The sequence below is a fragment of the Ovis canadensis genome, chromosome 5 (genome assembly GCF_042477335.2).
Source record: "Ovis canadensis isolate MfBH-ARS-UI-01 breed Bighorn chromosome 5, ARS-UI_OviCan_v2, whole genome shotgun sequence".
Classification (NCBI taxonomy): Eukaryota; Metazoa; Chordata; class Mammalia; order Artiodactyla; family Bovidae; genus Ovis; species Ovis canadensis.
The window spans coordinates 84329846-84352149 of record NC_091249.1 but is presented as its reverse complement, the minus strand read 5'-3'; the positions used below and the strand labels follow the sequence as shown (position 1 = coordinate 84352149).

General features: G+C 46.1%; 1 long non-coding RNA gene across 1 annotated transcript in view; it reads left to right on the top strand.

Moving 5' to 3' along the window:
- The window catches only part of LOC138441481 (uncharacterized), a 39305-nt gene extending 34975 nt beyond the window's left edge, over window positions 1–4330 (top strand). The window contains exon 5 of the long non-coding RNA XR_011257363.1: window positions 756–4330. This is a non-coding gene — a long non-coding RNA (uncharacterized lncRNA). The remainder of the gene's footprint in view (window positions 1–755) is intronic.
- Window positions 4331–22304: the final 17974 nt, after the last annotated feature.

Genomic DNA, 22304 nt, shown 5'->3' with positions numbered 1-22304 from the left:
ATACAGGAGGTTCTTGTTTGTGCTCAGTGACTCAGTTGTGTCTGACCCTTTGTGACTCCATTGACTGGAGCCTGCCAGGCTCCTCTGTCCATGGGATTTCCCAGGCAAGAATACTGGAGTGGGCTGCCATTTCCTTCTCTGGGGATCTTCCTGACCCAGGGATCGAATGCACGTGTCCTATGTCTCCTCCATTGCAGGAGGATTCTTCGCCTGCTGAGCTATCAGGGAAACTGAGATTCTCAGTAACATATTTCCCTTTGCCTAATTTTTTTCCAGTCTTTAAAACTGTACAAATCATTCTTATCTCAAGAAAGTTTCAAAATAGAGATTCTTGTGAATTATTTTATGTATAGTGATGGGGTGATGGTGATTCAGTGGCCCACTCATGTCAGACTCTTTGCCACCCGATGGACTATAGTCCCCCAGGTTCCTCTGTCCATGGGATTCTCCAGACAAGAAGACTGGGGTGGGTTGCCATTTCCTCCCCCAATGTATAGTGGTATGTATATATTAATTCTAAACTCCTAATTTATCCCTCCCTCCAGCCTTTCCCCTTTGGTAACCATAAAGTTGTTTTCAAATTCTGTGAGTCTGTTTTTATTTTTTAAATAGTTCATTTGTATCATTTTTTTAGAGTTCACATATACATGATATTATATGATATATGTCTTTGTCTGACTTCACTTAGTATGATAATCTCTAGGTCCATTCATGTTGATGCAAATGGCATTATTTCATTCTTTTTTTATGGCAAGTTAATATTTCATCAAGATTGCTGGGAGAAATATCAATAACCTCAGATATGCAGATGACACCACCCTTATGGCAGAAAGTGAAGAGGAACTAAAAAGCCTCTTGATGAAAGTGAAAGAGAAGAGTGAAAAAGTTGGCTTAAAGCTCAACATTCAGAAAACGAAGATCGTGGCATCCGGTCCCATCACTTCATGGAAAATAGATGGGATGGTTTTTTCTGTGGTCATGTATGGATGTGAGAGTTGGACTGTGAAGAAGCCTGAGCGCCGAAGAATCGATGCTTTTGAACTGTGGTGTTGGAGAAGACTCTTGAGAGTCCCTTGAACTGCAAGGAGATCCAACCAGTCCATTCTGAAGGAGATCAGCCCTGGGATTTCTTTGGAAGGAATGATGCTAAAGCTGAAACTCCAGTACTTTGGCCACCTCATGTGAAGAGTTGACTCATTGGGAAAGACTCTGATGCTGGGAGGGATTGGGGGCAGGAGGAGAAGGAGACGACAGAGGATGAGATGGCTGGATGGCATCACTGACTTGATGGACATGAGTCTGAGTGAACTCCGGGGGTTGGTGATGGACAGGGAGGCCTGGTGCGCTGCGATTCATGGGGTCGCAAAGAGTCGGACATATATTTCATCATATGTATGTACTATACCTTCTTTTCTGTTGCTGTTTTTCTGGCTTGTGTGATCTTAGTTCCCCAATCAGGAATATGTTAATTCTAGTTTTAGTTTTTTAAGGAACCTGCATAGTCATTGTACCAGTCTACCCTCGCACCAACAGTGTAGGAGGGTTCTCTTTTCTACACACCGTCTCCAGCGTTTATTGTTTGTCGAGTTTTTGATGACAGCCCTTCTGACTGGTATGAAGTGATATCTCACTATAGTTTTCACTTGCATTTCTCTAATAATTAGTGATGTTGAGCATCTCTTTATGTGCTTTTTGGCCATCTATATGTGTTATTGGGAGGAATATCTAAGTCTTCTGCCCATTTTTGACTGGGTTGCTGTCGTTGTTTTATATTGAGCTACATGAGCTGCTTATATATTTTAAAGATTAATCCCTTATTAGTTGTTTCATTTGCAAATATTTTCTCCCATTCCTTAGGTTGTCTGTTCGTTTTGTTTATGGTTTCCTTTGCTGTGCAAAAGCTTTTACCTTTAAGTAGGTCCCATTTGTTTTTGTTTTTTTTTTATCTTTATTTTCATTACTCTAGGAAGTGGATCCAAAAAGACATTGCTCCGATTTGTGTCAATGAGTGCACTGCTGTTATGTTTTCCTCTAAGAGTTTTATAGTATCCTTTCTTACATTGAGGTCTTTAATAATTGATTTTGAGTTTATTTTTGTATGTATAATTTTATTTATTTATTTGTTTATTTTGGCTGGGCTGGGTCTTTGTTCCTGCGTGGACTTTTCTCTAGTTGCAGTAAGCAGGGGCTACTCTGTAGTTGAGGTGCTTGAGCTTCTCATTGCAGTGGCTTCTCTTTTTGCAGAGCACAGGCTCTAGGGTACTGGGGCTTCAGTATTGCAGCATCTGGACTCAGCAGTTGTAGTTTCCAGGCTCTGTAACACAGGCTCAAGAGTTGTGGCACATGGGCTTAGTTGCTCCACAGCATGTGGGATCTTCCCAGATCAGGGGATCGAACCTGTGTCTCCTGCACTGGCAGGTGGATTCTTTGCCACTGAACAACCAGGGAAACCCCCTATTTTTGTGTATGGTGTTATAGAATGTTCTGATTTCATTCTTTTACATGTAGCTGTCAAGATTTCCCAGCACTGATGATTGAAGAGACTGTCTTTTTCCCGTTGTGTATCCTTGCCTCCTTTGTCATAGATTAATTGACCATAGGTGCATGATTTTATTTCTAGACTTTCTATCCTGTTCCACTGATCTGTAATTCTGTTTTTGTGCCAATACCATTCTGTTTTGATGTCTGTAGCTTTGTAGTATAGTCTGGTGTCAGGGCCAACACTGACTATAGTCTGCTTTGCCTCTGGCACTGTTTTTCTTTCTCAGGATTGCTTTGGCTATTCAGAATTTTTGGTGTTTCCATACAAAATTTTAAAACATTTTGTTTTATTTCTGTGGAAATACCACTGGTATTTAGATAGGGATTGCTTTGAATCTATGGATTGCTTTAAGTAGCATACTCATTTTGACAATATTGATTCTCTTAACCCAAGAACATGGGATGCCATTTCAAATGTAGCTTGCCATTTGTGTCATCTTCAATTTATTCCATAAGCATCTTATAGTTTATAGAGTACCAGAGTACAGGTCTTTTGCCTCCTTAGGTAGGCTTATTCCTAGATATTTTATTCTTTTTGATGTGGTGGTAAACGAGATTATTTCCTCAATTTCTCTTTCCAATCTTTCATTGTTAATGTATAGAAACACAAAAGATTTCTGTGTATTAATTTTGTATCCTTCAACTTTACAGAATTCAGGGATGAGCTCTAGTAGTTTTCTGGTAGCATCTTTAGGATTTTCTACAGAGAGTGTCATGTCATCTGCAAAGACTGACAGTTTTGCTTCTTCTTTTCCAATCTGGATTCTTTTTATTTGTACTTTTTTCTTCTCTGATTGCCATGGCTAAGACTTCCAAAACTATATTGTGTAAAAGTGGCAAAAGTAGACATCCTTGTCTTGTTCCTGATCTTAGAGGAAGTGCTTTCAGTTCTTCACTGTTGAGAATGATGTTAGCTGTGGGTTTGTCATATATGGCCTTTATTATGTTGAGGCAGTTTCCCTCTATGTTCACTTTCTGGAGAGTTTTTATCATAAATGGGAGTTGAATTTTGTCAAAAGTTTTTCTACATCTATTGTGATGATCATATGGTTTTTCTTCTTCAGTTTGTTAATATGGTGTTTCACACTGAATGATTTGTGGATATTGAAAAGTCCTTGCATCCATGGGATAAATCCCACTAGATCATGGTGTATAAAAAAGGTCCATGACTCTTTCCAAATAACTTCTCGCAGACACAGCCCAAAGAATCATCCATTCATATATTGATTCCACTAACCTTTATTAAGCATCCTCATGGAGTAATGGAGGGAGATTAAAATAACAGGGGATGATTAAAGGAGAGAACTCAAGAGGAAGCAGATAATGAGGACAAGTGAGGGGGAGGGTGGTAGAGAGATTAAGATAACGGTTAAAAGTCTTCTCTGTGGAGTGAGTGAGTTGAATCGCCAGAGTTAACTGGATGGGTCTACTCCAATTTCAAGATCAGGCTAGATAGCACTAACATCCTACCCGCAATAACAGCATTGCTGTGTTGAGTGTTACATGGTTTCAGATGATGGAAAATCACAGGTCCTGGTGGAATGATCTAGATAACCAATAAAAAGCACGCAAAGAAAAAAAAGAAGCACCCCCACATACCCAGGACTATGTTAAATGCTTTCAACATTAACTATATACTTTATATCCTTTTAATCTTCTCAACTCTATGAGATTATGTTATTATTACCCATTTTACAGATGAGGAAACTGAGGCATGGGGTAAGGAAGTCTGGAGTCAATTCTCTGCAGAAATCGTAAGACCCATAGGCCTGAAATCCAGGCCAGTAAGTCCAGCCACACTTTATTTATTTATTTTAAATTTTATTTTATTTTATTTTTAAATTTTAAAATCTTTAATTCTTACATGCGTTCCCCAGCCACACTTTAGATAGAGCTCCTTGGGCTCTTACACTCAAAGGTCCAAGGAACTTGTCTCTCATCCTCCCAACCCCCACCCCCATTCTCTTGTCAGCCTAGTCAGAAACCAGACCTCTTCCCTGCCCCTCATTGCCATATCTAATCAATCACCCTAGTCTTCCTTATCTTTGGAAACTCCACCATATGCGCCTCATCTACCCTCAGCCCATCACATCCTTCTTCCAGAGTCTGGCTTTCTCAGTGCAGATCTTCATGGCACAGGTAATATTCAAAAGTGATCCCAAGAAAATGGGATAAAATCCTCCTTCCAGCCACTTCCTGAATCTCCAGTTCCACTGGCTCCTCCCAGAGATAAATCTCTGGCCCAACCCAGCTTTTGGTGGACTTTTATACCTCTGGACCACTGCATGGGCTGCTCCCAGCTCCTCTCTGCCTGGACAATGCTTATTTGACCTATAAGTCCCAGTTTGGCCTTCTCTGTCTGCTAGGACTAGGTCATCCCTACCCTAATGAAATTGCTGTCTGTCTTTCCTGTCCCTCAAGTAGAATGGAAACTGCACAAGTACCAGAATCCCATTGGTCTTGTAAGTAGGGGCCTGGCAGACACAGCAGGCCCTCAATATTACATTTGTTGTCAGAGTGGATGAAGATAAATAAGTAGAAGGATCAGCCTGCATGCCAAGCAGAGAGGTAGGCACATTCACACACTTGTCCTAGAGTGGGGGGTCTTCACACTCATGTGGTGGAGTAGCCTAGAGCCTTAACAATGGAGTGAGATCAATGGGTTTGCATCCTGATTCTGACAATATCTGTGTGTATGACATTAGGTGGGCTTCTTGGCCTCACTGTGCCTTGGGCTTTCCTTGTAAAATAAGAGGATATCTTCTTCAAGTGCTTAAAATAAAAAGCATGATCAAGTGAAGGGCTCTGCAGACAGTGTTTATCAAATGGTGGTTCTATCTATTTCTGCTGCTCAGCAAGACAGCATGATGACAAAGATGAGGACTTGTCAATCAGTGTGCGCGCATCTGAATACTGGTTCTTCCACCTATTAGCTCTGTGACTTGGGGCAGATGACTCAACCACTCTGAGCCTCAGTTTTGGGGTAAAAGTACCTACCTCCCAGGGTTGCTGTGAAAATAAGATAAATATGTACAGCAGTTAGCTTGGTGCTCCAATAACGGCTGGCTCTATGTTTCAGTAATTCCTGCAGCACACTTGAGTCTTGTATAATGGCCAGGAATCCTGGCTTCTCCATGAGTGACTCAGAGAAAAATTCCTCTTCTGCGCTGTTCAGTTTTCACATCTCTACAAAGGATCAGCTCAGCTGGCTCCCTCTGGCTCTGAAATGTCAGACTTCTGAGTCCTTCCTGGGCTTCTTCATTGCTGACACTACCTGACACCCTCTCCAAGGAAACTCACCTTCTAAGGAAAGAGGAAAGACCCCTTTCTGTCTCTCCAGCTCTGCTCCATTGGCCTTATCAAAGCCGGTTCACTCCATTACTCATCCCCTCTGGGGGTCTCTCTGCTTCCTGTTTCCAGTGGGTGCTAATGGGTTAATCAGAGGCACTAATGGAACCCACAGGAACTCAGTGTTAGCTGACTAATGGGTCGCCCCATCTGCCCTCCCTGTAACACAACGCCTTCACTCTGTAAAAGGCACTCAGAGATTTTCTGTTGGCTCCAATCTGCTGGCTTCTGACATCTTGAAAGGCCAAAGGCTGGAGAGGGAGGGAGGGAGGGAGGGATGGAGGGGGACTGGGGAAGTGGAGACAGGGAGGGAGAAGCTCTGTGTCAGCAGGCAGGACATCCGGGCTCCCATCCCAGCTCTGACACTGATCTGCTGGGTGAGCTAACACAAATCCATCCCCTTTTCTGGGCCTCAGTTTCCTCATTACCCATTTCCTGGGCAGGTTGGGCTGTAAAGACTTTACTGGAGCTGTAATAACATTCTGGAATGATCAAGTCCTGTCAGTTTTGCAGCGGAGGCGTAAATGTCCTTTCAGCCTCAGTCACTGTCCAAAAACTATAGAGGGCCTAGGATGCGCCAGCCTGAGGCTGGCGTAGAGTGAGGCACAGTCTTTCCCCCTGGGGGCTCTCGGGCTCTAGCCATCCTGCTATTGTTTCTCTGACACATGAGAAAGCGTAGGGAGGCCTCCGTGCTTACTGAGGATCCCACGTGTGCTAGCTGGGCAGAGGACTCGGGGAAAATACAGGTAGCTGCAGTCTTTCAGTCTTCTTGATTTTCCGATTATACCACATTCTCTTGTCTACTGGTCTTTGCACAAGTCAGACCCTCTGCCTGGACTAGCACTCCCTTCCCTGCTCTTTGCTTGTCTAACTCAAGTCATTTTTCAGGTCTCACCGTCATTCATTTGTTCACTCATTCATTCAACCTATACTCAGAGAGTTTACCAACGGCAGGGCCGTGCCAAGGGTTTGGGATCCAGAAGTAAGAAAGACACAGTCTGTTCCTGAGCCCATACAGATTCTTATAGGAGGAGATGGTCTTAACAAGTTAAGAAAGAAAAAATTTAAGTTGAGATGAACATATCAGGGGATAGAAACAGCCTGAGAAGTAGGCAGTCCTGGAAGAGGCATCTGTGTGTGCACAGCTCAGATGCAGGAAAGAAAACAGCTTTTTAGAAGAGTAGAAATGCAACGCAGGAGACCTGGGTTCAGTTCCTAGGTGGGGAAGATCCCCTAGAGAAGGAAATGGCAACCCACTCCAGTATTCTTGTCTGGAGAATCCCGTGCACAGAGAAGCCTGGTGGGCTACAGTCCATGGAGGTCGCAAGAGTCGGACACGACTTAGTGACTAGACCACCAGCGAGGTAAAGTGATATGCCCAAGTTCACACATCTAGGAAGTGATGGAGCCTGGATTCAAACCGCCGTGTCCCAGTGGTTTGATCACACTAGCAATTATCTTAGTTGCTACCAGCAAACTCTCAGGGCTGCATGAATGAATGAATGAGAATACAAATGATAAACACTTGAACTGAGAGGCATGGCTGAATGAGAACATTTCCAGCCCTAAGAAGCTCACCGTCTTCATCTCTGTTTTTGGAACAGAGAGAGAGCAGAGTGCTCTCACTGGCTGAGGGACTGCTGTGTGCCAGGTACTGTACCCAGTGGCCCTTGTGGTTATCTGCTCTGTCCAGAGTGGCTGCCATGTCAATCTGGGCTGCACGGGGAGCGGGGCTGAGGGGGGGGCCTCAGGGAGCACACTGGTAGCTGGGGGCTTTCCCTGGGCAGCTCAGCTGTCTTGTGAGAGCCCGGTCTCTGGCTGGCTGTCCTGCCAGCCAGAGCTCCCTAGCTCATCAATCACTCTGCTGCGCTCTGCCAGGCTGGATCTCAGAGGAAGACTAGTCAGCTGAAGATGGAATGGGCAGCAGGCTCAGGAGGGAATCGAAGATACTAGGGAGTGGGGGGTGGGGAGAGAGGTCCAAGGAGAGGGCTGAGGAGGGGATCGATCCCCTCTCCGCTAAGAAGGGTTGGTCACAGGAGGAGGGGGGCAGGGTTCCCATTGGAAAAGCAGCAGGGTGAGCAGGAGAGCTGGAGAAAATGGCTAGTGTGGGCGGAGGTGGTTTCCCATTGCAACGGAAATTCAGTCTCCCCTGGTGCCTTGGCTGCCTCCCTTGGCCCCACAGTGCAGACTGCGCTGGGGGAGGCGGGCAGCTCTGGGCAGCTGTTGACCGCAGGCTCAGCTGCCCTCCAGCACTGCTGGGGCTCCCTGTGGCCTGGTTTCCCAGCACCCCCTGCCTCCCCTCACCACCGCCGGAGAGGCTGGGCCGTCTCTGTCTTCACCACCCCTCTCCTTTCTCAGATCTGAGCCTCCTGGGATTGGAATTGCACTGTCTCCCCAGTGAGGCTCTGCTGAAAGTCAGGATGTCTGTGCAGAAGACTCCTTGGAGAACTTCTAGTCCAGAGAGGCAAACCCACAGGCTTCTGTCTTTGTTTTGCTTTTCAGTCTACTAAGTTAAAAAAAAAAAAAAAAAGACTAGTTGCTAACTTTAAAACAAAAATAGATTGTGCATAAAAATCTGATTTCTGGATTCTATTTTAAAAATCCAAGGATCTGGCTACTCTGAGCTGGCTTTCAGGAGCTGAGCCCACCATGCCCACTTTGGCCCTCTGTGTTACTGACCAGCCCCCTGTGGTCTGTGAGTTTCCAACCCTCACCTCTTCCCAACCCCTCACTGGAGAGGGTGAGGCCCATAGTGGGAAAGAATGAGAGCAGGGTCCCAGGAGGTGCAGTAGCCCTGAGACGTTAGAGGCCTCCTTGTTTCTTATCCCAGGGCTACATTTTTCTTTTAATGTTTATTTTTTTTTAAAGTATTCACTTGGCCCTGCTGGGTATTAGTTATGGCCGGCAGGATCTTTGGTTTCATTGTGGCATATGGGATATTGTGGCATGAGGGATCTAGTTCCCTGACCAGGGATTGAACTTGGGTCCCCTGCACTGCAAACGTGGAGTCTTAGCCACTAAACCACCAGAGAAGTCCCATAGGGCTTCTTTTCTTGAGATGTGATCTTGGACAAGTAACCAAAGAAACTCTCAGAGCTTCAGTTTTCTCACCTGTGAAATGGAGATACAGTGAACTTGTGAGGAATCATTGAGGTACTGCACATTTAACATTTAGCACCATCCCTGTGTGCTTACAAGGAGATGCTCTTAGTTTTGACTAGGTAATATGTGTGATGATATGTATGTTCAGTTAATAATCACATACACACAAAGAACTACCCCAAAACTCAGTGGCTTGAAACAGCAATGTGTTTTTGTCTGCTGTGGTTCTGTATGCCTATGTGCTTCATATAGGGGGTTCTCATCTGGGGTTTCTGGCATTGGTTTGGTCACATGGCAGCTAAGGGTGCAGTCATTTGAATGCTCCTCGGGGGACTGAACTTCCAAGACGGCTCTTTCCCATGGTCGCACATGCTGTTAGCTGAAGCCCAGGTGGCACTGGACCGCAGTGCCTATCCAGGGCCGATCCACGTGGCTTGGATTTCTCCTAGTATGGCGGCTGGGGTCTGAGAGAAAGTGTCCCAGATCTAACTGCAGGACCTTTTATGACCTAGTCTTCAAGGTCATAGTATCATGCCTGCCATTCTTCATCCTTCTAAGCAAATGCAAAACAGTTCTGATGGAACAGGACAGGACATGGACTCCACCTCTCAAAGAACTGGGGGGCCAAGTTTTAAAACCACCTCAACTCACATTTGTAAACTGAAAAACAAGTCCTCATTTCCCCAGGGCTGAATTACCCTTCCTCATGGCAACCACCACTAATTAATTCCCTGTGTATCTTTCCAGAGAGAAGATACAGGCACAGGCTTTTTTTTTTTTTTTTTTTTTCCATAAACAGATGTATAGTTTTACATATACAGACATCCCTACTGTCTACCCTGGTTATCCAAACACTATTCCAACTCAGGGACAAAATAGATTCATATAGCCTCTTGGATGAACTGTTTGTTAATGAACTCCTGCTATTTGCTATCTGAAAGGAAACACAGGAGTCAAAGATTCCAATAATGTAGGCTCCCTTGCATTGAATCCCTGCTATCTGAATTCGGAAACCAAATAGATCTGGATAGCAAGAGGTGCTTGTGTAAATATACATAGATATATGTGTAAATATAAATATGTAAATATATGTAAGAATATCCCCTGCTGCCCTGCCCCCTCAGTACAGTAGGCACACTGTTCTGTCCCTTGCCTTTTTTGCTTTAGAATCTGTCTAGAAGATCAGCCTGTTACAGCTCATACAGATGTTTCATTCCTTGTAGATGCACAGAGCATTCTGTTGTTCAGCTACACCATTATTTGCTCAATCAAATCAATTCCAATTGGCTACTTTTTTCCCCCTGGTCTTCTGTGAATCATAACCCACCGTGCGGTGAATAGCCTTGTCCAGAAGCCTTTATGCACTTGTGTAAGATTATCTCTGTGATAAATCCCTAGAGGCAGAATCCTGGTCAAACAGGAGGGTTCCAATGGCCACCTCTTCTCCATCCTGGCAGGACCTGCTCAGACTTGACATCTCTTGTGCTCTGGCCTGGACCTTTTGCCCATGCTCATGCTGGCACCTGTGGAATCCTGCCAGCTTCCAGGGCTGCAAGTGGCAGCTGCTTCCCAGCTACTCACGGAGACTATACGGGGCCTGCAGGGGACTTTGCAGGGACAGAGACAATGGCTTCTGCAAAAGGAGGGTGTGGGGAGCTGAGAGGCACCCCACCCTGCTTATTTGCCTCCTGGTTTTCAGCAGCAGCTGCATCTGTTTCTCTCAGATCTCAGAGCAGTTGCTGGGGATATTCAGGCTGCTCTCACTCCCTTTAAACAGAAAAACGATGCTTGCTTCTTGTGGCAGATCTGCACCCAGCTGTGTAGAGCTGTGTATAGAAGCTTCTAGATGTGCCAAGGCCATGACCCGGAGGCACCATCAGGAGCCCCAGTGGCCCCTTCCTCTGCTTTTCAGTGTCACACGATGCTCATAACTGCTGGGTTCCACTCCTGTACCAGACACAACATTAAACTAGAAGTCAGGGATCTAAATTCTCATCCCTACAATTCCCATTTGTGGGTGCAGTTGCCCTTATGTGCTGGGCATTTTGATGAGGAGGCTAGATGGCACAAGGGGGTGGTGGTGTGCGGGTCGTTTACTGTTTGCTCTCAGACCTATCCCTTGCCCACTGACTTCCTATTGTGCTGTGCTTAGTCCCTCGGTCTAAGTGTCTGACTCTTTCTGACCCCATGGACTGCAGCCTGCCAGGTTCCTGTGTCCATGAGGATTCTCCAGACAAGAATACTGGAGTGGGTTGCCATGCTCTCCTCCAGAGCATCTTCCCAACCCAGGGATCAAAGCCAGATCTCCCGCACTGCGGGCAGATTCTTTACCAGCTGAGCCACACAGGGACTTCCTATTAAGTTTGGCCAATGGGAGGTACTGGCAGATCAGACAGCAGAGGGTAGGGAGAACTTGGGTTGTGCTCACCCCCTCATACCCCCCACACTACCATTTCTGCAGCCTCTGGCAATGACTCCAGAGGATGGGTTCTTCCTCCAATATCCTATCTCCTACCAGGAGCCAAGGCCCTTCTTGGGCTGCGGTGACACCAGCTCCTCCCTTGGTCCCTTTAGCCCTGGAGAAACAGTGATTTCCTATATGGTTGTTAGGGCTCCTAGGCAATGCACTGGTAAAGAATCCGCCTGTGAATTCGGGAGATGTGGGCTTGATCCCTGGGTCAAGAAGATCCCCTGGAGAAGAAATGGCAACCCACTCCGGTTTTCTTGCCTGAGAAATTCTAGGGACAGAGGAGCCTGGCGGGCTACAGTCCATGGGGTCACAAAGAGTCGGGATACAACTGAGCACACACAAGCATACAGTTGTTAATCTCTGCAGCTGCCCCACCTTTCCTAGGTTTTCATCTCTTCTAGCCCCTCTCTAACTAGTTGCCCGTATTAAATTCCTTATCTTGAACTGTCTGGCATGGGTTTTTGTTTGTTTTTAAATATTCATTTATTTGGCTTCGATGAATCTTAATTGCAGCAGGGGGGATCTTTAATTGAGGCTTGTGAACTCTTAGTTGTGGTATGCATGATCTAACCCCAGCCCCCTACACTCCGAGCCTAGAGTCTGAGCCACTTATGTGGACTCAAGTCAGAATGTCTGGAATCACAGCCCATCTCTACCCCTTCCTAGTTTTGAGACCCTGGGCAAGTTATTAACCTCTGTGTGCCTCCGTTTCTTCATCTGTAAAGTGCGAATGATAATAGCAGTACCTACCTCCTTGGCTTATTGTGGAAGTCAGTTGGACTAAGTTTGTAAAGTGGTTAGAACAACGCCTGGAATATATCAAGTGTACTGTCAATTCTAGGTGCTATTAACTTTTTTTCTCATTTAGTCCTTACAGCTTCTCTGAGAGACAGGAGCTGTTATTGCCCCAGTTTTATAGACAAGGAAAGAGAAGCCCAGAAAGATGGTGACTGAGTCACACTTCTGCAGTGACAGGATTCAGGCCAGGGTGTCTCCAGGTGATGGCCACTCTACCAGGCAGCAGATTCAGATCATACTCAGTGGGCAGGCTGGAGGCCTAGGGGGGCTGCTGCAGTTCTATGCTATGCTAACTACGGAGCACTGGGTCCTTGGCCAGCCCATTCCTTTTTTTTGGTAATAGAGACATTTATTTCCAATAACTCTCACATGAAATTATAATGTATGAAACAGGACAAATTCAATGTGCTCTGCTTTAAATAATTTTGTTTACTTATTTATTTTTGACTGTGTGGTATTTGTTGCTGCGAGGGTTTTTCTCTAGTTTTGGTGAGTAGGGGCTACTCTGTAGCTGCACGCTTCTCATTGCACTGGCTTCTCTTGTTGCAGAGCACAGACTCTAGAGCACACAGGCGCAGTAGTTGTGGCCTGTGAGCTCTAAAGCACAGGCTCAAGAGTTGTGGCACATAGCCATAGTTGCCCTGAGGCATGTGGAACCGTCCTGGTCCAGGGATCGAACCTGTGTCTCCTGCATTGGCAGGTGGATTCTTTACCACTGAGCCACCAGGGAAGCCCCAAGGTGTTCTGCTTTAATCTGACAAGGGTTATTACACCCTGATTCCTTCTGGGCCAAAGCCTCCTATGAAGCTACACCAAGGAAGTTCCATGCTCACAGGGAGACCAGATTGAAAGCCTTTGATGAAGGGAAATCTTGAGCTGATATTTTTTTAAGCCAGCTTTCTTTAAATTGGAGGATAATTGCTTTACAATGTTGTGTTGGTTTCTGTTGTATATCATGAATCAGTCATAAGTATACATACGTCTGCTCCCTCTTGAACCTCCCTCCCACCCTTTACCCCCCAGCCCATTCTTGCAAATGGGAAGCCAACACAGTCAGCAGCCCATTCCCCAGGCTGGATGGAAAAGGGTGAGACTGTGTTCTGGGAAGGAAAGGGGTGACGGCAAAGGAGCTTAAGACCATTTTCACCTTTTTCGTTGTGGTGACAGTTCATTGAGCTCTTCCTGTGGGGACAGATTTTCTTCTCAGGGTTTCACATGCCAAATGGCTTAAGAGTCTTGGAGCTTCAGGCAAAGGAAACCAAACTAGATTGGCATGAGGAAAATGTGAATGAATTTGTTCTTCAAACCGGGAAGTTCAGGATCAGATTTGACTTTAAGCAATGCATGATGATGCCATCTTCTTTTTTTTTAATATTTATTTGACAGCACAATCTTAGTTGCAGTACGTAGGACCTTTAATCTTCGTTGTGGGATGCAGGATCTTTAGTTGCAGCATGTGGGATCTAGTTCCCTGACCAGGGATTGAACCCAGGCCCACTGCATTGAGAGCCTGTGTCTTAGCCACTGGACCACCAGGGAAGTCCCTGTGACTGGAAGTCTTAACAGAGGACATAGCATGGTGTGGATCCCAGAAGAAAGGGATGCTATGAGACAATATTTTAAAAAAAGAGTAAATGGATGAATTCATGACTCACCAGGTAAGCTTTCCTTTATTGAATCAGTACTATTGTTAGCTTCAGCTTGCAGAGGAGGAGCCACAGGTTGAGGAAGATGTTGAGGGTTCCTGGCCCAGCTAGGAATTATATAGGACTGGAGCCCAGGGTTGCCTGGCTCCCAAAGTACCTGCTTTTACCCATGATCACTCCCATCCTCACAGGCCCTGCAGAGCTCAAGGGAAAAGGAGTGGGAGAGGGAGAAATCAGGAGTGGGAGAGGAGATGGAAAATTAGATTCTGGGCCCTGCCTTCAGTCATTTCCAATAGGGAGGGCCAACCTCCCTCCGTGGGCAGAGATCACCAATACTTGTGCAGTGGGGCTCTGTTGCACACTCTTGACCCAGGGCCCTGGCTGAGGATCCTCTGCTTTGTTTTCCCTCTGAGGCATGAGTCAGGCTTTGCCCTGGCCTCATGTTTGGTGCTGAACTATCTGTGTGATCACACACACAGGAAGCAGTGCTCATCCAAACCATCTTGTCAAACAGGTCCTGCTCCCTGATGGCAATCCCCTGCACCTCCTCCCGCTCCCCGTCTCTCCTGGTCAGTCCCGCTGGCAGGCCGAAGCCCCGCCCACCCCCTGGAATTTGTATCTCCTGTTCCTTCCGCCTGCCTGAAAAGCACATCCTCTATCCTCTATCCAGCTGGGCTGACTCCTTCTCATCCTGTGGAATTCATCTCAGGGGTCACTTCCTTTAGGAAGCTTCTACAACATGCCTGTCACTCTCCCCAGTCTGGAGGTCCCTTCTTTGTGTTTATTCCTAGCATAGCAGTCATCACATTCTGATGAAATTCTTCTGATTGATCTGTTTTTCTCACCAAATTCTAGATCTCTGAGGATAAATACTTCGTTTCTGAACACAGTTGGTGCTTCATAAATGTGTGCTGGATTAACGAATGAATAAAGGCACTGCTGGGACCTATGACATTCTCTTTCACAGGTCTAGGCACTGACTAGGGCTATCTAGGATATATGTTGGGTGTTCAGGCAGGGTAGGAATGCAGCCAGGATCCTTGAGCCTTCTTGGGAAAATACCTCTAGTTTCAGGCAACCAGGGCAGGATTTTAGAGGCCTGGGTCATTGCCGGCCTCTCTGTGGCCTAAAAAAAAAAATGTAGATTAAGTAGAATTTACTCCTTAAGCAAATTATAGATTAAATGATAGATTTACATAATATAATTATATAATCTCGTATGAAATGTTGGAGTCTTAGAAACTGATGTCAGAGGTAGTTTGTTTATTTTTTTGCTTATATAACTGATGTAAGGGAGGAAAAATTTTATTCCACCCTCTTATGTTAATAACTGGGGGCCTGCAGATTAAACCAATAACAGACAAATTATTAAGAAAAACAGGTTTATTTACAACAACTAGGAGTTTACAGGAAAATGTGACTCAAGAATGTGATTAGAATTGGGGTTTATGTACTGTCTTAACTGGGGAGAGGGAGGAGAGAGAAGGGCACTTCCAGGAAAACAAATGACTATGAGGAAAGAGAAATGAGCCTTTAGGAGGCTAGATGGGAGATACGATCACTTTATGACAATGTCTGTTTAGGTGGGTAATTCTCTTCTCTGATCAATCGTCCCTTGTTGCTCCCCAGGGAGGGATTTAGGACAATTGAGTTCTTTTGAGAAGCTGTGTTTTTAAACAGATAAAAAAATATCAGGAACTCAAATGCCTTCTGCTCAAAGTAATTTTTATGCCACAGTGGCATATTCTTGACTCTTTTTCTGAAAAGTCTAGGGATTCAATACTTCATCAGTTAAAACTAGATCCAGAGGTTCTAACTGTTGCATCAAGTATCATGTCTCTGACGGTCTCATACGCATCAATGTATCCATCAGTCTGGTCCCCTCTCCCTCCCTCTGCCTGGGTCTCTGCCTCTCTTTCCATGGGGTCTCCTTCCGTGATGGTGTCTTCCTCAAGCAAGCTCCCGCTGTGTCATGGGCAGATGGTCCCCAAGCCCCTCCAGCTGTGCAGGAAGCTGATTGCTGACAATGTCTCTTTTCCCAAGAGTTCCAGCAAAATTCCTTGGGGTGGTCTCGTGGAATGGTCTCCAGCAGAAGAAATGGGCTGATCAGTCAGGCCAGGCCTGACCCATTTGCCCATCCTGGAGCCAGGAAGGAAGGAAGACCAGGTTAGCCTCACGTGATCCACATGGGCTGAGAGCAGAGGAGGGGTGGCTTCTGGAAAGATAACTAGGGTGCTGCCAGCAAAAGGAGCAAAGTGGATTCCAGGCAAAGGGCAACCACAGATGCCCTCTATACAGAGAGAAAAGCTGAATCACAGTCATGGGCTCACAGTGTCTCAGAGGCTGAAAGGCCCCTTAAGTGAACTCCTGCAGCTCTTTTTTGATGGCTGCTTGCCTGGTGCCCATTCTGTCTGTGCTGGTGGCTGAGTCCTGGGAGCCTGAGGGGCAGGGGAAGGGTCCCTCTAGTGTTCCTCTTCCCTGATTGCTTCTCTTCTGCTGGAAGATTCTGGGTCACAGCTGCCCACCAGGGGCCTTGTTTATACTCCTTCTCAATGTGCTCTGGGTTCTGGCCACCTGCCAGGTTGGCGGTCGGCCATGCTGACCATGGGCTATAAACTCCCTCCTTGACACAGTTGGAAAGATATCCAGGGCTCCTCGGGAGCTAGAAGCAAGCCAGGGAGCAGGCAGCAGTCCAGCCTGAGGCTGAGGCCTAGAGCCCCTTCTGCCCTAGGATGCTAGGCCCCCTCTCCTCTCCTCTCCTGTCCTCTCTCCATCAGCCCTGGCAGCCAGGGCACCGCCTCTCCAACCACAAACCGGAGCCTCCTGTTCAGACCTGCTCAGACACTCCTGAGGCCTGGGGCCATTGTGTTTCTCCAGAGTGAGAACTGAAAGCAAGTGGAAAGGCTAGTTTACTAAACACAGCCTCCCAGCCTGGAAAGGACCCCCCGCTCCTCCTCCCTCTCCCCTTTGCTGAACCAGCAGAGGTTCTGAGGCTCAGCAGAGGCCAAACCAGGTCTCAGAGATTCCCCTGCAGCTCCTGCCATCTTCCTTCCTTCCTGTCCTCCTCTCTTCCCTTCTCCTCCTCAGAACGTTCAGCAGAAAAGAGGCTTTAAAAACACTGGCTCCAGAGACTGCAGGCTGGTGGATTGCAGATCAGAACATGTTGTATTTGGCTCTCCCACTGTTTAAGAAAAATTTGAGCCAACGTTCTAAAAACTGGGAGGTTTCACATAGAAATTCATGTGTCCGGTTTTTTTAGAAAGCACATAAGATCCGCTAACGCCAGACCTGCGTGTCCGCATGGGTGCTGCCGAGGGTCAGCCGCTCCTGTCGACAGAGTCAGCATCCCTCAGCTGCCCCTGCAGACGGGAAAGGGGCTACAGTCCCCTTTTGTCCCCTCCGCTGAGACCAAGTGCCCCTTGCCATTTTCTTCACCATTGGCAGTTTTGTCTTTATTACTTCAGATAGTTTGCCTCCAGAGCTCCATAAGAAATAGAAAACGAGAGTGGCATGTTTTAAGGAAATCAGAAGAGAAACTTTTTCTTTGTAGAGGTAATGAATACTCCTGGATATTTCTATCATTAGCTTGGCTCCAGTGGACATTTGGCTTTGCAACCTCAATATAATTACCCCCGTCCCCACTGCAGTTTTGCAAAAGGACTAACCTGGGCCCAGAAAGGTGTAGTCCAGTCTCTGACCAAGGATACATAGCAAGCCAGTGGGTGGGTATTCACACCTGCACTTCTTGGATCGAGAAGGGTCTTTAGGCTCCTTCGTCCATCCACACCAGCTCTCAGCAGGGACAAGGACATCCTTTCTAAGCATTGCCCTCATCTCTACTTCTCTTGCTTGGAGAGGGAGATAAGGAACTAGATGAGAGGCTTGGGCTCCCTGCCTATCAGAAGCTTTCTAGGAAGCAAGGGTTGGATGGGGCAGACCCAGGGCTGTCCTCTGAAGAGCCATCTGGGAGCTGACGTGCTCTCCAAGGCCCCAGGCTCTGCTGTGAGCTCTGGGAGGCACCATCATCTCGGCAGAGGGGAGAAGTTGCTGTTGAATCCTGCTGTTTGAAGAATTAGCTGCCTGGGAGGTAGGATGTTTCCAGGCTTGGAGACTGTCAAGCAAGGTTGAAGGCCATTGATGAGGGTGTTGTGAGGCGATTAGAAGTAGAGGGTCTAGGTTGAGCTGAGATTCCTTTTGGGAGGTTTTCTGATAATATCAGACAGAGGCTTTGGAAAGTCCCTAAAATCACAAAGAGTTATGTATCTAAGGAGAGTGTTTATGGCTTTTTATTTTGTTCAGATTCACCAAGGGTCATCTGAGCCTTCAAACAGGTTATCAAGCAACAGGGCAGGTCATTTAACATGAGTCAGGAGAGGCAAGGTGAAGACACAAAATTGCCCGGGGCTTGCTTGGGTTCAACCCCCTGCTCTGCTTATCAGCCATCAGCCATGCCATTCCAGTGGCCACTTACTTAACCTCTCTCTGCCTCTGTTGGACAAGAATAATAATCGTCCCTACTTTGTGGTCTTGTTTGTAAAGTTTACATGAACTTACCAAAATAGTTGACAGGGTATTAGCTGTTATTATTGCTAATAGTCCTGTCAGCACTGAGATTCTACCGTGAATAGATTCATACATTTTGAATATACACATAATTGCCAGGGCTTAGTATAGTCTTATATATTATAGTAAGTGTAGTATATAAGATGTAACGATCTGGGAATTCCATAGTGGTTCAGTGGTTAAGACTCTAGGCCCTCACTGCTGAGGGCCTGGGTTTGATCTCCAGCTGGGGAACGAAAATCCCACAAGCAGTATTGTGCTCGCGTGTGCAAGCACGTGTGCTCACTTGCTTAGCCGTGTCCAACTCTTTGCAACCCCATTGACTGCAACCTGCCAGGCTCCTCTGTCCATGAAATTTTCCAGGCAAGAATACCGGAGTGGTTGCCATTTCTTCCTCTAGGGCATTTTCCTGGCCCAGGGATCAAACCCACATCTGCATTGGCAGGCAGATTCTTTACTATTGCACCACCTGGGAAAGCCCACAAGCCATATATTATGGCCAAAAAAAAAAGAGGAAAAAAAAGATGTTATGATCCACAGGAGGACTTTTTAATACTGGAACGTCAATCTGTGGTAGGGTAAGGAGGGAATGCCATATCATTCCACTTAGAACTTTCTTATTTTCAATTAAAAATTTTTTATATTTATTATTATTATTTTTTGGTCAAGCCTTGTGACTTGTGGGATCTTAGTTCCCAGACCAGGGATTGAACCCATGCCACTAACTACTGGACTGCCAGGGAATTCCCTAGAACTTTTAAAAATATTTATTTAATTAATTTATTTTGGCTGAGCCGGGTCTTAGTTCTGGCATACCGTATCTTTAGTTGGGGGCATGTGAGCTCTTGGTTGCAAATCTAGTTCGTCAGAGATTGAATCTGGATCGCAACCAAGTCCCCTGCATTGGGAGCGTGGAGTCTTAGCCACTGGACCGTCAGGGAAGTCCCCAAACTTTCTTATTATGGCCTTGAATCAGTTAAACTTCTTATGGCTTTAATTCCCACATCTATAAAGTGGGAGGCATGATAGCTCCTACTTGCTAGGGTTGCTCTGGAGATTAAATAACATAATCGCTTTAGACACTCAAACTGTGTCTTAAACATATGAGAAAGCACTCAATAAACTATATTCGTTACTGTCATTCTGGATAGGGGGTTCTTTCTGAAGATCCTAACTTTGTAAGACATGCGTCTACTTTACTATACATACTAAGCCTCATTTGTCATCCTTGCGTTGTTGTTCAGTCACTAAGTCATGTCTGACTCTTTGCCACCCCATGGACTGCAGCATGCCAGGCTTCCCTATCCTGCACTGTCTCACAGAGGTTGCTCAGAATCATGTCCATTGAGTTGGTGATGCCATCCAACCATCTTGTCCTCTGTTGCCCACTTCTCCTCCTGCCCTCAATGTTTCCCAGCATTAGAGTCTTTTCCAAGAGTAGGCTATTTGTATCAGGTGGCCAAAGTATTGGAGCCTCAGCATCAGTCCTTCTAATGAATATTCAGGGTTGATTTCCTTTAGGATTGACTGGTTTTATCTCCTTGCAGTCCAAGGGACTCTCAAGAGTCTTCTCCAGGACCGCAGTTCAAATTGATGCTTTTGAACTGTGGTCGAGCTCATAACTGAGATTTATTTTTTACATATTCAGGCTCCCCTCTTAGACCTAAGGCCCTGGGGACAAGAGATGACAGCCACCACAGAGTGGGCACAACCGGAATGGAGAGCAGTGAGTTCTAAGCTCTGCCATCAACTGACAGTCATGTCTCTCTCTGTGCTGGATCTCAACAGTTCACCCGAATGAAAACATAGCTAAGGATGATTCTGTTGCTCCCCTGTGCTGAGTGCTGTTAAAAATGACTAAAGAAGACAATGCAGGTGATACAAACACTTTAACACTTCATGAAGAGGGAAGTCCCTGTTCCCAAGGGTCCAAAGAATTGCAAAATGGGCCAGAAGGTAGGAAGCTTTTATAGGATAAAGAAGAAGGAAGAAGGAAATAAGTATAGAGCCCAAAGTCAGTATGGCTTTTGGTGATTGGCTGCCTGAGCATACTGTGTCAGGCGGAACATTTACAGGGACATGGAAGTTATCTGAGTTTTAGTGTGCTGACTTGGTACCCCAGGCGGAAGTGGCTTCATCTCGGGAATAGAAATATATTTCAATAGCAAACCATGCTGACTATTGGGTGACTGATCTCGTTCAACTACAAGATAACTTTTTAATTATCTTTGTAAAGTACCTTGTATTATTATCATCCCAGTTTACAGATGAGAAAACTGAAACCTAGAGAGGAAACGCACCTGACTTCAGGTTGTTACTGAGCAAAGGGCTCACTGCCCGATGTGCATAGAAATTGATACTATGGCAACAGGCTTTGAGAAAAGAGTGAGCTTTATCGCACGGTGGGCTGGCAAGGAGACAGGAGGATCAGCTCTGATCTGTTTCCCCATTTGGCGGTTCTGTCAAATTTTTATGAATTAGGGGAGGAAGGCTGGTATGCTTCTTTTTGTTGTTTGTTTTTAGCCTCACCTTGGTGCATGCAGGATCTTAGTTCCCTGACCAGGGATCAAACCTGTGGCCCCTGCATTGGAAGCACAAAATCCTAGCCACTGGACTGTCAAGAAAGTCAGGGGTTGGTATGCTAAAGCCCTGGCCAGGCAGATTCTGATTGGAGGGCTCTGGAACCTGGCCATTTAGGGTCAGGTGTGGGAAAGGGGCTTTAGCCGGATCTTCCTGGACAACCAATCCTTCCCTTCTGGATTCCAGCATTCAAGTTCCAGTCTTGTCCCAGTCCTTTGGTTCCGTGGATGGAGAGGTGGAAGGTGAATTTGGTTCCAGGTGTTGTTTGAGGTCAAAATTTTCTCCTCTGGACGTGTTTCTGCATGACTCGAGGTTTGTTTATCGCCTCTGAAAAACAGCTCAGTGTCTTGTTAGGACCAGGATAGGGCCAGTGTGGCCTGGTTCTGTGGTTACAGGGTCACATAGGAGGTAAGGGTTGGTCCTAGGACCTAGAGCCTATGTATTTCACTGCTGAGCTGCTGCCCTGGTTTGACACAGTGATTTCTAAGAACCCAAGTCCACAATGTACTGCCTAGACAAGAGTCAGAATCCTAAAAAAGCCAGTCCCACTCGGGTTGTCTTATTCCCCCACTCAGCCTTATCCTCTTTATATCCATCTTCTTCCCACCTTCAGAACCCTCAGAAACACAGGGCTTCTCCCAGGTTACTTAGACACTGGGTTCCAGCAGAGGAGTGTCTGGTACAAAGGCCTTTATTTCTCTCCTTTTCTTGGAGATATGAGCTATTTCTGGTCCACACAGCTAAATGTATCTCTCTTAGGCTGATGACTTAACAGTTACTGAAATAATTTACCTAAAGTGCCCATGTGTTGTATGACAATTTGAAGAAACGAGGCTCAGTGTGACTCTTGAGTGCCATTTATTTCACAAACATTTACTAAATGCCATCAACGTGCTAGATTTAGCCTTTGGTGCTGAACCAGAGTGGGTCAGTTACCTTCTGGCAGAGGAAGGGCGAAGAATAAAACCAACAAGTATACACATAGACAATCCCAGGTGAGGATAAATGTCAGGGAGACAGTAACACCAGGTGAGAGACGGAGTGTGAAAAGGTGGGGTTCATGCAGGGGGCATTCTTGGAAGAGTTGCAGCCAAGCTTTCCTCCAGCCAGCTGCCTTGGAGTTCTTTCCTCAGAAGATCTCCAAAAGAAAGGTACCATTATCCTTATTTTACTGAGGACGAATGAGGTTTCCAGAAGTTAAAGAAGTTGCTCTGAGTTGCAGAGTTTGTAAGTAGATGGCTGGGATTTGAACCCGA